Source organism: Pseudorca crassidens, chromosome X (assembly GCF_039906515.1).
Source record: "Pseudorca crassidens isolate mPseCra1 chromosome X, mPseCra1.hap1, whole genome shotgun sequence".
Classification (NCBI taxonomy): Eukaryota; Metazoa; Chordata; class Mammalia; order Artiodactyla; family Delphinidae; genus Pseudorca; species Pseudorca crassidens.
The window spans coordinates 56,812,278-56,827,012 of NC_090317.1; positions in this window are offsets into that span (position 1 = coordinate 56,812,278).

Sequence of the window (14,735 nt, forward strand, 5' to 3'; positions counted from 1 at the left end):
TAAAGGAATTTAAATAAATAAGGAAAGGAGTTTCCTAACTGAATAAAAGTTCTTATTCTTGTCGTATAACAAAAAATGTAATCAGTTATTCAAGAAAATATGCTCTAATAGATTATTTCAAAAGCATTAAGTACATTTCTCATTACTAGTTCTTCTGCTGCAAATAGTTTTTTATATCAGACTAATACATTAAAATGAAGCACATTAGGCCTATTAAAACAACCATTTACTAAAATACCCTTAAATTAGTTTAAAAATTGAGTAGCCCCTGTCTAAGATAACATCACATTTACCTGTATTGCTGTTAGCTTATGGCCCAGTATTATTACTGGTATTCTCATTAGCTGTTATATGTAAGTTGGCTGCTAAAGAATGCTTTATGTTTTCAATTCTGTTTTAATAAAAAAGGACATTATTGTTTCCTCAGACTGTAAAGAGTAGTAGTTCTAGACAAACAATGTGAATTTCTTTACTTCAATCACTGTGACAGGTGAAATCATAGATATAAAAACAACCTTCTCTGAGATTATGTATATCACATGATGCAAATGTAAATAAGTAGAAGACTCCCTTTAAAAAAAAGAATTAGACAAGAAATCCTTAATATGGCACATGGAATATTGAACCTAATTGGTTCTCTGTAGAAAATGTTTTGTGGTAGTTAAATACATGTTAGTCACTTAGAAATAGAAAACTATTAGGGAATCCTTTCCAATTGGTTATACCTTATAGCAAAACCTTGAGCTCCATAAAGATGAGAGGGCAGAGCTAAGATTCTTTTGTGACACAAGATCAAAATCATGGATAAAGAAAACTAGTTGGGCCACCTTTCAGCCTACATATTCCATTAACAGCATTTCCAGAATTGCTAGGCTATTTGCACCCCACCCCTGCCATATTCTCTACAGGGGAGGAAGGGTAGTACAATGGTTAGCATCATCTAGCTTCAAACCTTTAATTACCACAAAATATCTGTGTAACCTGAAGAAGTTACTTAAACCCTCTGCGCCTCAATTCTGCCATCTGTAAAACAGGACAAATGATAGTGTTTACTTCATTGGATGGTATAAGAATTAAATGAGTTAGCATGGATAAAACAACTAGCATGGTGCTTGGAACTTCATGAACACCCGGTACTATCAGTTGATATTATTATTGTGCTCATGACATAGGTTAGATGTCAGCATCATTTATCACTGATAATGTTAACTCTGGTAACTTGGTTAAGATGATACCAGCCAAGTTTCTCCTTTCCGTACTCTGTCATTAGAGGCAAGGTTCAGCCCACACTCAAAGGGAGGAGAATTAAGATCCACCTCTTGGAAGGGGAGATATCAAAAAATGTGTCCACATATGCTAAAACCAACACAATAATTAAATATTTTGGAGGAGGTACTTGGAAGCTCTACAAATATCCTCATTCTCCTTATTGTTTCGCCAACTAATTTAACACGCATCCATGGGTTCTGCCTTCAGCAATTATTGTATTGTTCTAATGGCGGTTTTCCATTCTCCTCATTCCTTTTTCATGTATTAATGTAGATGACTCCCTTAATGCACTATGCCTGTGTGTCTTTGATCATGTATTCACTCTGCCTGATCTTGCCCTTCTGACCCATCACTCACTCAATGGCAAATACCTTCTTGTCTCTTAGACTCAGTACAAGAGTTACCTCTTTTGAGAAGCCTAGCTATTCCACTTCCCATCCAAAGTAGGACTTGCCACCTTTTTAATTCCCGGGGCCCTGCTGTATTTTAAGACTATCACGTGACTGACATATATTCGTTATTGAACTTTTAAAAGTGTTTCTCTTATGATGCTCCTTGAAAGGCAGGAATTGTTTCTTATTCATCTCTCTATCCCCAAGTGCCTAGTACAAAATCTGGAACATTATAGGAAAATCAGTAAACGCTTGTTAGATGAATGAATGCATAAAAAAGAAGTTGGGAAAATTTGTTCTTAGTTTCTGAGACATTTATTCACAAACTAGACCCAGACTTAAAAGGAACTCAGCATATCAAAGAACCCACCTTATTTTTAGCAGCTTTGTAAGATATATGTTAGACCTTACACATTTTTCTTTCATCCTCCTCTCTCTTTTATCCTGTCTCAGTCCTATTTTTCATTCTACCACATTCCACCTGAAACCATCGTTTCAATCAGCAGGCTGTAATTGGTTAGGAACAATGGGAGGTAGAAGAGTTACTAGTGAATGAGATCAAGGAGTGACCAGAGAGGTAGGAGGAATGACTGGAGAGAATAGTGTTGTAGAAGCCAAAGAAGTTGACTAGAAGGGACTTACATATCAGAGAGCTCATAAAGGGTATGAACTGAAATACAACCATGAATTTAGCAACAAGGAAGTTATTGGTAACTTTTGACAAAGTTGTTTTAGTGCAACTATGGAGGCAGAATCCATGAATTTAAGATAGCTAGTGTATGCTATTGAAAAGAACTTGGCTGTCAAGGAAAGGAGAATGAGAGAGTAAGAGCACAAATAATCTAGAGGCAGATGCAGGATTAAAGGAGAAGTTAATTTTTGTTTTATTTTGTTTTACTAAAACAAAGATGTGAGCACATATATGCTTTGATGGAAATAAGCCATGAGGTAGAGAGTACCTGGAAGAGCAGTGGGAAAGCATGCTCTAGATGAGCATAGATAGAGGTCATTGGAATCAATTGTGTTGAGAGAACCTCTAGGCCAATATTCCTTAAAGGCTCTGTCCCTGCCATAATTACTTTTCAGGATGAGGAAGGAGAAGGAAAGGTTCAGCTTCTCTTGTATTCATACACTTGACTTCTACACATTACCCTCTCTCATTTTAGAGGAAGAATATATATATACACACACTAGGGGTAGGGGGTTGTAAGGCCCATCAAAGGCACGAATCATTCTTTTGAGCACTCACACCTTTGGAAGAAAACACATTTTTGACCTTGTAGTGTCTGGCCTGTATCCCTGAGATGTCCTAGAAAATGGCTTAGTTTGGAAGAAATACAAGAATGTCACACTCCTTCAGTTGCTATCTAACATTTTTCTCTCACATAAATTATGCAAGTTCATTTAAAGAAGTGAGTAAATATTCTTCCATTTATTCAAACTACTCAGACTACATTTGGAAAAGTATTGTAGATCAAGAGAAAGAAGCTTTCTGGTTGCTCTTTTATTTAGAAATTTAACTAGCTTGTCAGATGCAGAAATTTTGGCTAGCTTGTTAGAGGCAGGGTATTCTACATCTTTTATGTGCTAGGCTAAAATTTTGTTTTACTGAAATTTTGTGGTACATTTTTGTGGAGGAATATTTTCTGCTCTGTTCAGCCTTTTGCAGTCAAGTTTAGTTTTCGTGCCATTTTTGAGGCATGGAAATAAGAGATTACTGAAAATGGTATATCTACACATAGGCTATGGCACTGCTTATCCTCCCTTACATTTCAAGGTTTTTCTTCAATAATGAAAATAATACTCAGAGGATATTTGAAAACATGATTGCATCTGAGAAATGATTTTGAATGTTCCGGTACTTAATCATCTTTAACTTGCTGACATCTTCAGAGTAGTACGATGAAATATAGGCATATCCAGGGAAATATTTTTTAGACAAAATTAAAAACACTTCTCTTGCCAAATACATTCAAGCACTTTATTACAGTCATTGCTTTAATCTTCCAAACTATATTGTTTTGCATAGTAACATTATATTGTAGTACTACATTATTAAAATAATAATTTGCATAATTGGGTCAATTTTCATTTAAAATTTTTTCCTAAATATATATTTACTGAATCTAGACAACAGTATTATTTTTATATGACTTGTTTGCCTCTAGTTTTAGATTATTAAAAATGCTGCATTTAAATGTTTGGTATACATCTTATTGTGTTCTATGTGTTCTCTGTTTTAAGGGTAAATGTTCTCAGAAGGCAAAGATATCAAACAGTGCCTATTCTTTGTCTTGCTCAGTTTCTTTAGAAAACTCCCTGCAGTACTTTGCATTCAGGTCATCTGACAAATGGATTAAGAGTGTTTGAGTGAGAAATGGATTGAGCAGGGAGGTAAGTAACAAAGTAGATGGAAAAATGGCCCAGGAGAAGAGATAAAGTATTTCTTAAAAGGATTTATGATATTCTCTTTTCCTCTTGGTTTTCTTTATCTTGTGGCCAATTAAAAATGTTTAAAATTATAGGAAATAACTGAATAATGTAATAAGCATCCATGTACATGATGAGTCCCAGAGTTAACAAATGTGAACATTTTCTTCTTTGTGCCTTCGATATTTATATAAACCAATAGTTCATTACAAATAAGATTGAAGGCCTCTTTGTTCTTGTTTCCTTCCCCTTTTCAACTGCTAAGTAGTAATTCCTTGAACAAATACAGTTTACTTACTCATTCCCCTGTTGAAGAACACATAGGTTAATTCTACTTGTTACTATTAAGGGCAGTGGCCCTGTGTACATATTTTTTGTTGCACAAATGCAAAAGTTTCTGTAGAGTATTTAACGGCAAGAAGAACTTATGGGTTTAGGGGATGACAGTATTCATTTCTAATAGATATTTTAAAGTTGCTCTCTAAAGCAGTTATACCAATTTAGATTCTGGTCAATAGCATGGAGAGTTCATGTTTTTTTTACATCCTCAACACTTTTTTTTCATAATTAATTTTCTTTTTACCTATTTGGTAGCTGAGAAGTGGTATTTTACTACTGTTTTAATTTTCATTTCTCCAATTTCTGGAGATTAATATTTTGTTTTACTTTTACTGGTCATTCAGTAAAATTTTCTCCTGAGCATTTCTCATTTATTGCACCCTTTGATTTTCTATTGTATTATTATTATTATTTTTTGCTTAAATTCATTTAAAATTCTGACTACTTCTAATTTGTCTTTTGTATATGTAGTAAATATCCTTTGCAAGTATGTTTCAAGTCCTTTAATAAAGTTTTCAGTGTCTCTTTTCATATATAAGTTATGTTTTGGCGTGGTCAGAGTTTTTTTCTTAAATTTGTTTGTGCCTTGTCAAAGAAATCTTGTTATTTCCTGAGAACCTAATGACCAGTCTCCTATATTTTTCCCCCAATAGTTGTGTGTTTTTGCTTTATAATACTTGTTAATTGCTTTCAATTTAATTTTTTAAAATTGCAGCTGAAATTTATATCATATGTATGATCTGAAATAGGAATATATTTCTACTTTTCCCCAGCGGGTAAAAAAGTCAATCGTCGCAACACTATTTATTGAACTGTACATCTTTCTCCACTGATTGGAAATGCTGCTTTCAAGCTCCCACATATACTTATATTTATATCTGTTCTCTATTCTGTTTCATTAATCTGTGTCTGTCCTGTACAAATAGCACACTTTTTCAATTACAAAATTTTATAAGAAGCATTTTTAGCATATTACTCCCTTTCTGCACCCAATGCTTTTTGTTTTTATCAAAATTGTCTTACATACACTTAAAAACTTTAGGTTTCTATAATAATTTTTACAATATTTCATTATGAACCATTTCCAAACATACAGCATATTTGAATGGGTTTTACAGTGAATCACTATATATCCACCTTACACCCATCAATATTAACATTTCACTATAGTTGTTTTAGCTCATATCTATCCATCTATCAACCCTTCTGTCTTTCTATAAATATATCTTTTTTTCTGTTTTTGGTGCAGTTTCAAAGTAAATTGCAGGCATTAGTACTTCTCCAAAATACTTCAGTGTGAATATCATTAACAAGAACTCAGTATTTGTTTTCAGTTTGTTTTTCTTTTGCTGTAAAATTTACATACAATAAAATGCATCTTTCAAATCCATATGCAACTATTTTTCTTTTCTTATTATATTACCTACAAATTCTAGTACAGTTTGTAATAGTTGCAGTGGAAGTGGGCAGTGACATTATTTTGACGTTAATTTTAGTGGTACTGCTTATAATTTTATACCATTAGTGATGATGTTTGCTATAAGATTTCCTGTTTGTTTTATTGAGGTATAATTGACATATAGCATTAATTTCAGGTATACAACATAATGATTTGATATTTGTATATATTGCAAAATGGTCACCACAATAAACCTAGTTAACATCTATCTCCATACATAGTTACAAATTATTTTTTCTTGTGTTAGGTACTTTTAAGATTTACTTTTAGCATCTTTCAAATCTTCAATACAGTATTATATTATTAGCTATAGTCACCATGCTGTACACTACAACCTCATTATGTACATTTTGTAACTGTAAATTTGTACCTTTTGACCCCCTTCACCTATTTCGCCCCCACCCCCAAGCAGCCACCAATATGTTCACTATATCCATGAGCTCATTTTTTTTGTTTGTTTGTTTTCAAACAAACAGATTCCATATATAATGTGATCATATGGTATTTATTTTTTTCTGTCTAACATATTTCATTTTGCATAATGCCCTGAGGTCCATCCATATGGCAAGTTTCATTCTTTATGGCTGAATAATATTCTGTTGCATATCTATATATCTATATATTTATATCTATATCTATCTATAGATATATAGATAAAACATTTTCTTTATCCATTCATCCATCGATGGACATTTGGGTTGTTTCTATGTCTTAACTGTTGTAAATAATGCTACAATGAACACGGGGGTGCATATATCTTTTAGAATTAGTGTTTTCATTTTCTTTAGATAAATACTTAGAGGCAAAATTGATGGATGATATGGTAGTTCTGTTTTTAATTTTTTAAGAAACCTTCATACTGTTTTCCATAGTGGCTGCACAAATTTATATTTCCACTAACAGTGTATGACAGTTTACTTTTCTCCACATCCTCTCCAACATTTGTTATTTTTTGTCTTTATGATAATAACCATTCTAACAGGTGTGAAGCAATATCTCACTGGAGGTTTAATTTCTTTAATAATTAGTGATGCTGAACATCTTTTCATGTGCCTGTTGGCCCTTGTATGTCTTCTTTGGAAAAATGTCTATTTGGATTTTCTCCCTATTTTTTAATTGGGTCTTTTTTTGATATTGTGTTCTACAGTTTCTTTATATATTTTAGATATTAATGCCTTATCAGATGCATAATTTGCAAATATCTACTCCCATTCATTATGGTGCCTTTCATTTTGATGATGGTTTCCTTTTCTCTGCCAAAGCTTTTTAGTTTGATATAATCCTACTTGTTCATTTTTGCTTTTGTTTCCCTTGCCTTTGGAGTCAGATCCACAAAAATATGACTAAGTTAAATGGAAGTGAGGTTACCACCTTTTCTTTCTTTTTTTTTAGAAATTTATAGTTTCATGTCTTACATTCAAGTCTTTAATCTATTTTGAGTAAATTTTTGTGTACAGTGTAACATAGTGGTCCAGTTTCATTCATTGCAGGAGGCTGTCCAGTTTTCCCAACATTTAATGAAAAGACTGTTCTTTCCCCATTTTATATTCTTGGCTCCTTTCTTACAAATTAATTGATGTATGTGTCTTTTTATGCCAATACCACACTCTTTTGATTATTATAGCTTTATCATATAGTTTGAAATCAGGGAATGTGATATAACCAGCATTGTTCTTTCTCAAGATTTCTTTGGATATTCAGCATCTTTTGTGACTCCATACGAATTTTAGAATAGTTTGTTCTCTTTCTGTGAAAAATACCATTGAAATTTTGATAAGGACTACAGTGAATCTGTAGATTGCTTTGGGTAGCATGGACATTTTAACAAAATTAATTCTTCCAATCCATGAGCATGGGATACTTTTCCATTTATTTGCGTCTTCTTCATTTTCTTTTTTTAATGTCTTATAGTTTTCACCATACAGATATTTCACCTTCTTGGTTATGTTTATTCCTACGTATTTTATTATTCTTTATACAATTGTAAATGGGATTGATTTTTAAATTCTCTTTCTGATGGCTCATTATTAGTGCATAGAGACAGTTTTTTACCTTCTTAATTAACTTTATTACTAAGTGTTTTATTATTTTTTGTGCTATTGTGAATGGGATTGTTATCCTAATTTTCCTTTAGATAGTTCACAGTTAGAGTATTATAATGGAACTTATTTTTGTATGTTGATTTTTTTATCCTGCAACTTTACTGAATTTATTTATTAATTCTAACAGTTTTTTTTTTTAAAAAAAAACAGATTTAAAAGGTTTTTTTGCATATAAGATCATGTCATATGCAAACAGGTACAATTTTGCTTCTTCCTTTATGGTTTTGATGCCTTTTATTTCTTTTTCTTGCCTAATTGCTCTGATTAGGATTTCCAGTATTGTTTTCAATATAAGTGGTGAGACTGATCATCTTGTTTTGTTCCTGATCTTAAGGGAAGGACAGTTTTTCATAATTGTGTATGAGTACAGCTATGGACTTTTCATATATCGCCTTTGTTATGTTGAAATGCATTTCTTTTATTCTAGGTTTTAAGATTATTTAGCATGAAATGGTGTTGAATTTGGTTAAGCAACATTTATGCATCTATTGAGATGATTATGTGATTTTAATTCTTTATTATGTTTTTTTTTCATGGAAAGGCATTTTATTTTAAATATAGTAGTGTGTACATGCCAATCTCAAACTTCCAATCTATCCCTCCCCTCCACCCTTCGACCCTAGTAACCATAAGTTCATTCTCTAAGTCTTTGAGTCTATTTCTGTTTTGTAAATAAGTTCATTTGTATCTTTCTTTATGATTTGGCATATAAGTGATATCATATGATATTTGTCTTTCTCTGTCTGACTTACTTCACTTAGGATGATAATCTCCAGGTCCATCCATGTTTCTGCAAATGGCATTATTTCATTCTTTTTAATAGCTGAGTGATATTCCAGTGTATATATGTACATCTTCTTTATCCATTCATCTGTTGATGGACATTTAGGTGGCTGCCATGTCTTGGCAATTGTATACAGTGCTGCCATGAACATTGGGGTACATGTATCCTTTTGAACCATGTATTTCTCCAGATATATGGCCAGGAGTGGGATTGCTGAATTACATGGTTAGCTCTATTTTTAGTTTTTTAAGGAACCTCCATACTGTTCTGCATAATGGCTGTAGCAATTTACATTCCCCCCAACAGTGTAGGAGGGTTCCCTTTTCTCTACACCCTCTCCAGCATTTATTGTTTGTAGATTTTTTGATGATGGTCATCTGACAAGTGTGAGGTGATACCTCATTGTAGTATTGATTTGCATTTCTCTAATAATTAGTGATTTTAAGCACCTTTTCATGTGCCTCTTGGCCATCTATATGTCTTCTTTGGAGAAATGTCTATTTAGATCTTCCACCCATTTTTTGATTTTGTTGTTTGTTTGTTTTTGATATTGAGCTCCATGAGCTCTTTGTAAACTTTGGAGACTAATCCCTTGTTGGTTGCACTGCTTGCAAATGTTTTCTCCCATTCTGTGGGTTGTCTTTTCGTTTTGATTATGTTTTCCTTTGTTGTGCAAAAGCTTTCAAGTTTAATTAGGTCCTATTTGTATGTTTTTATTTCCATTACTCTAGGAAGTGGATCAAAAAAGATCTTGCTCTGATTTATTTCAAAGAGTGTTCTGCCTATGTTTTCCTCTAAGAGTTTTATAGTATCCAGTCTTACATTTTGGTCTTTAATGCATCTTGAGTTTATTTTTGTGTATGCTGTTAAAGAGTGTTCTAATTTCATTTTTTAACATGTAGCTGTCCAGTTTTCCCAGCACAATTTATTGAAGAGACTTTCTTTCCTCTATCTTATATTCTTGCCTCCTTTGTGTTAGATTAATTGGCAATAGCTGTGTGGACTTATTTCTGGGCTTTCTATCCTGTTGCATTGATCTATAATTCTGTTTTTGTGCCAATAACATACTGTGTTGATTACTGTAGCTTTGTAATATAGTATGAAGTTAGGGACCCTGATTCCTCCAGCTCCATTTTTCTTTCTCAAGATTGCTTTGGATATTCAGGGTCTTTTGTGTCTCCATACAAATTTTAATATTTTTTTTTGTTCTAGTTCTGTGAAAAATGCCATTGGTAATTTGATAAAGATTGTATTAAATCTGTAGATTGCCTTGGGTAATATTGTCATTTTGACAATATTGATTCTTCCAATCCAAGAATATGGTATATGTTTCCAACTGCTTGTGTCATCTTTGATTTCTTCCATCAGTGTCTTAAGTTTTCTGAGTACAGGATTTTTGTCTCCATAGGTAGGTATATTCCTAGGTGTTTTGTTCTTTTTGATGTGATGGTAAATGGGATTGTTTCCTTAATTTATCTTTCTGATCTTTCATTGTTAGTGTATAGAAATGCAAGAGACTTCTGTGTATTAATTTTGTATCCTGCAACTTTACCAAATTCACTGATGAGCTCTGGTAGTTTTCTGTTAGTATATTTAGGATTTTCGATGTGTAGTATCATGTCATCTGCAAAGAGTGACAGGTTTACTTCTTCTTTTCCAATTTGTATTCCTTTTATTCCTTTTTCTTCTCTGATTGCCTTGGCTAGGACTTCCAAAACTATGCTGAATAAACGTGACAAAAGTGGGCATCCTTGTCTTCTTCCTGATCTTAGTTGTAATGCTTTTCACAGTTGAGTATGATGTTAGCTGTAGGTTTGCCATATATGGCCTTTATTATGTTGTGGTATGTTCCCTCTATGCCCACTTTCTGGAGAGTTTTTATCATAAATGTGTGTTGAACTTTGTCAAAAGGTTTTTCTGCATCTATTGAAATGAAAATATGAAATAATATTTTTAATTCTTCAATTTGTTTATGTGGTGTATCACAATGACTGATTTGTGTATATTGAGAAATCCTTGCATCCCTGGGATTAATCCCACTTGATCAGGGTGTCTGATCCTCTTAATGTATTGTTGGATTCAAATTGCTAGTATTATATTGAGGATTTTTGCATTTATGTTCATCAGTGACATTGGTCTATAATTTTCTTTTTGTGTGTGTGGTATCTTTGGTTTTGGTATCAGGGTGATGTTGGCTGTATAGAATGACTTTGGGAGTATTCCGTCCTCTGCAATTTTTGCAAGAGTTTGAGAAGGATAGGTGTTAGCCTTCTTTAAATGTTTGATAGAAATCACCTGTGAAGCCATCTTGTCCTGGACTTTTTTTTCGTTGGGAATTTTTTAATCACTGTTTCAATTTCAGTACTTGTGAGTGGTCTGTTCATATTTTTCTATTTCTTCCTGTTTCAGTCTTCGGAGATTGTACCTTTCTACAAATGTGTCCATTTCTTCCAGGTTGTCAATTTTATTGGAATACAGTTGCTTGTAGTAGTCTCTTAGGATGCTTTGTATTTCTGCAGTGTCAATTGTAACCTACTTTTTCATTTCAAATTTTATTGATTTGAGCCCTCTCCCTCTTTTTCTTGATGAGTCTGGCTAAAGATTTGTCAATTTTGTTTATCTTTTCCTTTGAAACAGCTTTTAGTTCAATTGATCTTTTGTTTTCTTTTTTTTTTCTGTTTCATTTATTTCTTCTCTGATTTTTATGATTTCTTTCCAACTGCTAACTTTTGGGGTTGTTTTTTTCTTCTTTCTCTATTTGCTTTAGGTGTAAAGTTAGGTTGTTTATTTTTGATTTTTCTTCTTTCCTGAGGTAAGATTTTATTGCTATAAAATTCCCTCTTAGAACTGCTTTTTCTGGCTCCCATAGGGTTTGGAGGGTTTGCTTTCATTTTCATTTGTCTCTTGGTATTTTTTGATTTCCTCTTTGATTTCCTCAGTGATACATTGGTTGTTTGTTAGCATATTGTTTAGCCTCCACATGCTTGTGTTTTTTACATCTTTTTTTTTTTCCTTGTAGTTTATTTCTAATCTTATAGTGTTGTGGCTGGAAAAGATGCTTGATATGATTTCAGTTTTCTTAATTTTACCTAGGCTGCTTTGTGCCCCAGCATGTGATCACTCCTGGAGAATGTTCTATGTGCTCTTGAGAAGAATGTGTATTCTGCTGCATTTGTGTGGAATAATTGTATAAATTATAATTATATAAATATTGTAAAAATATCAATAATTGTATAAATATCAATTAAGTTCATTTGGTCTAATGTGTCATTTAAGGCCTGTGTTTCCTTTTTGATTTTCTGTCTGGATGATCTGTCCATTGATGAAAGTGCAGTGTTAAGGTCTCCCACTATTATCATGTTACTGTTGATTTCTCCCTTCATGGCTGTTAGTATTTGCCTTATATATTGAGGTACTTCTATGTTGGGTGCATATATATTTATAATTGTTATATCTTCTTCTTTATTTTATCCCTTAATCATTATGTAGTGTCTTTCTTTGTCTCTTGTAACAGTCTTTATTTTAAAGTCTATATTTTCTGATATGAGTATTGCTACTCCAGCTTTCTTTTGATTTCCTTTTGCATAGAATACCTTTTTCCATCCCCTCATTTTCAGTCTGTATGTGTCCCTAGAACTGAAGTCAGTCACTTGTAGACAGCATATACACATGTCTTGTTTTTGTATCCATTCAGCCAGTCTATGTCTTTTGGTTAGTGTATTTAATCTGTTTACATTTAAGGTAATTATCAATATGTTTGTTCTTATTGCCACTTTGTTAATTGTTTTGGATTTGTTTTTGTAGATCTCTTTTCTTCCCTTCCTCTTTTGTTCTCTTGTGAATTGATTACTAAGTTTAGTGCTCTGTTTGGATTCCTTTTTATTTTTTTTGTGTGTGTATCTACTGTAAAATTTCACTTTGCAGTTACCATGAGATCTTGATGTAGCATTCTGTATGTAAACAAGATTGTTTTAAATTGCTTGTCTTTTAATTTCAAATGCATTTCCAATATCCTGCATTTGGGCTCGCCTCTTCTCACAATTGCTGGTTTTGATATAATATTTGTGTGTGGATAATTTCCTACCTTTACTTTATGTTTGCTTTACTGGTGAGCTTCTCCATTTGTAATTTTCCTGTTTCTAGTTGTGGCCTTTTCTTGTCCGCTTAGAGAAGTTCCTTTAGCATTTGTTGCAAAGCTGGTCTGATGGTGCTGAATTCTCTTAGCTTGTACTTGTCTGTGAAGCTTTTGACTTCTCCATCAAATCTGAATGAGAGCCTTGCTGAGAGAGTATTCTTGGTTGTAGGTTCTTCCCTTTCATCACTTTAAATATATTGTGCCACTCTTTTCTGGCCTACAGAGTTTCTGCTGAGAAATCAGCTGTTAACCTTATGGAAGTTCCCTTGTATGGTATTTGTTGCTTTACCCTTGCTGCTTTTAATATTTTTTCTTTGTCTTTAATTTTTGTCAATTTGATTACTATGTGGCTCAGTGTGTTCCTCCTTGGGTTTATCCTGCCTCAGACTCTCTGTGCTTCCTGGACTTGGGTGGCTATTTCCTTTCCCATGTTAGGGAAATTTCTGGTGTTATCTCTTCAAATTTTTTTTCAGATCCTTGTTCTCTCTCTTCTCCTTCTGGGAACACTATGATGTGTATGTTGGTGTGTTCATTGTTGTCCCAGAAGTCTCTTAGACTGTCTTCATTCCTTTTCAGTCTTTTTTCTTTATTCTATTCTGTGGCACTGATTTCCACTATTCTGTCTTCCAGGTCACTTATCCATTCTTCTGCCTCAGTAATTCTGCTTTTGACTCCTTCTAGTTTATTTTTCATTTCAATTATTGTATTGTTCATCTCTGTTAGTTTGTTCTTTAGTTCTTCGTGGTTGTATTAAATATTCCTTGCATCTTCTCGATCCTTGCCTCCATTCTTTTTTGAGATCTTGGATCATCTTCACTATCATTATCCTGAATTCTTTTTCTGGTTAGTTGCCTATCAACCTCTTCACTTAATTGTTCTTGTGAGGTTTTATCTTCTTCCTTCATCTCAGACATATTCCTCTGCCATCTCATTTTTTCTAACTTCCTGTGTTACAGTTTCCATTCTGTGGTCTGCAGGGTTGTAGTTCTTCTTGCTTCTGCTGTCTTCCCTCAGGTGGATGAGACTGTCAAAGAGTCTTTGGGGGACTTCCTGATGGGAGGGGTTGGTTCCTGTGTGCTGGTGTGCGGAAGTGGGTTTTTTCCCTCTGATGGGCAGGGCTGTGCTCAGGAAGACTTTTAGCAGATTGTCTGCTGATGGGTAGGGCTGTGTTCCTGCCCTGGTGGCTTTTTGGTCTGAGGCATCCCAACACTGGAGCCTATAGGTTGTAGGGTGGGGCTAATGGCAGCCTCTGGGAGGGCTCATGCCAATGAGTACTTCCAGATCTGCCACTTCCAGTGTCTTTGTCCCCCCTTTGAGCTACAGCTGCCCCCCACCTCTGCAGGAGACCTTCTAATACTAGAGATAGGTATGGCCCAGTCTCTTATGAGGTCACTGCTTTTTTCCTTGGGTCCTGGTGCACACACAACCTTGTGTGCACCCTCCAAGAGTGGAGTTTCTCCTTCCTCCAGCCCTGTGGAATTCCTGAGATCAAACTCCACTGGCCTTCAAAACCAGATTATCTGGGTTTTCCTCCTCCCATTGCCAGATACTCAGGCTGCGAAGCCTAACATGGGGCTCAGGACTTTCACTCCTGTGGCAGAACTTCTGTGGTATAATTGTCTTCCAGTTTGTGTGTCACCCACTTGGTGGGTATGGAATTTGATTTTATTGAGATTGCACCCCTTCTACTGTCTTGTTGTGGCTTCTTCTTTGCCTTTGGATGTAGGGTATCTTTTTTTGGTAGGTTCCAGAATTTTTTTGTCAATGGCTGTTCAGCAGTTGGTTGTGATTTTGGTGTTTATGTAAGATGGGGTGAGCTCACTAA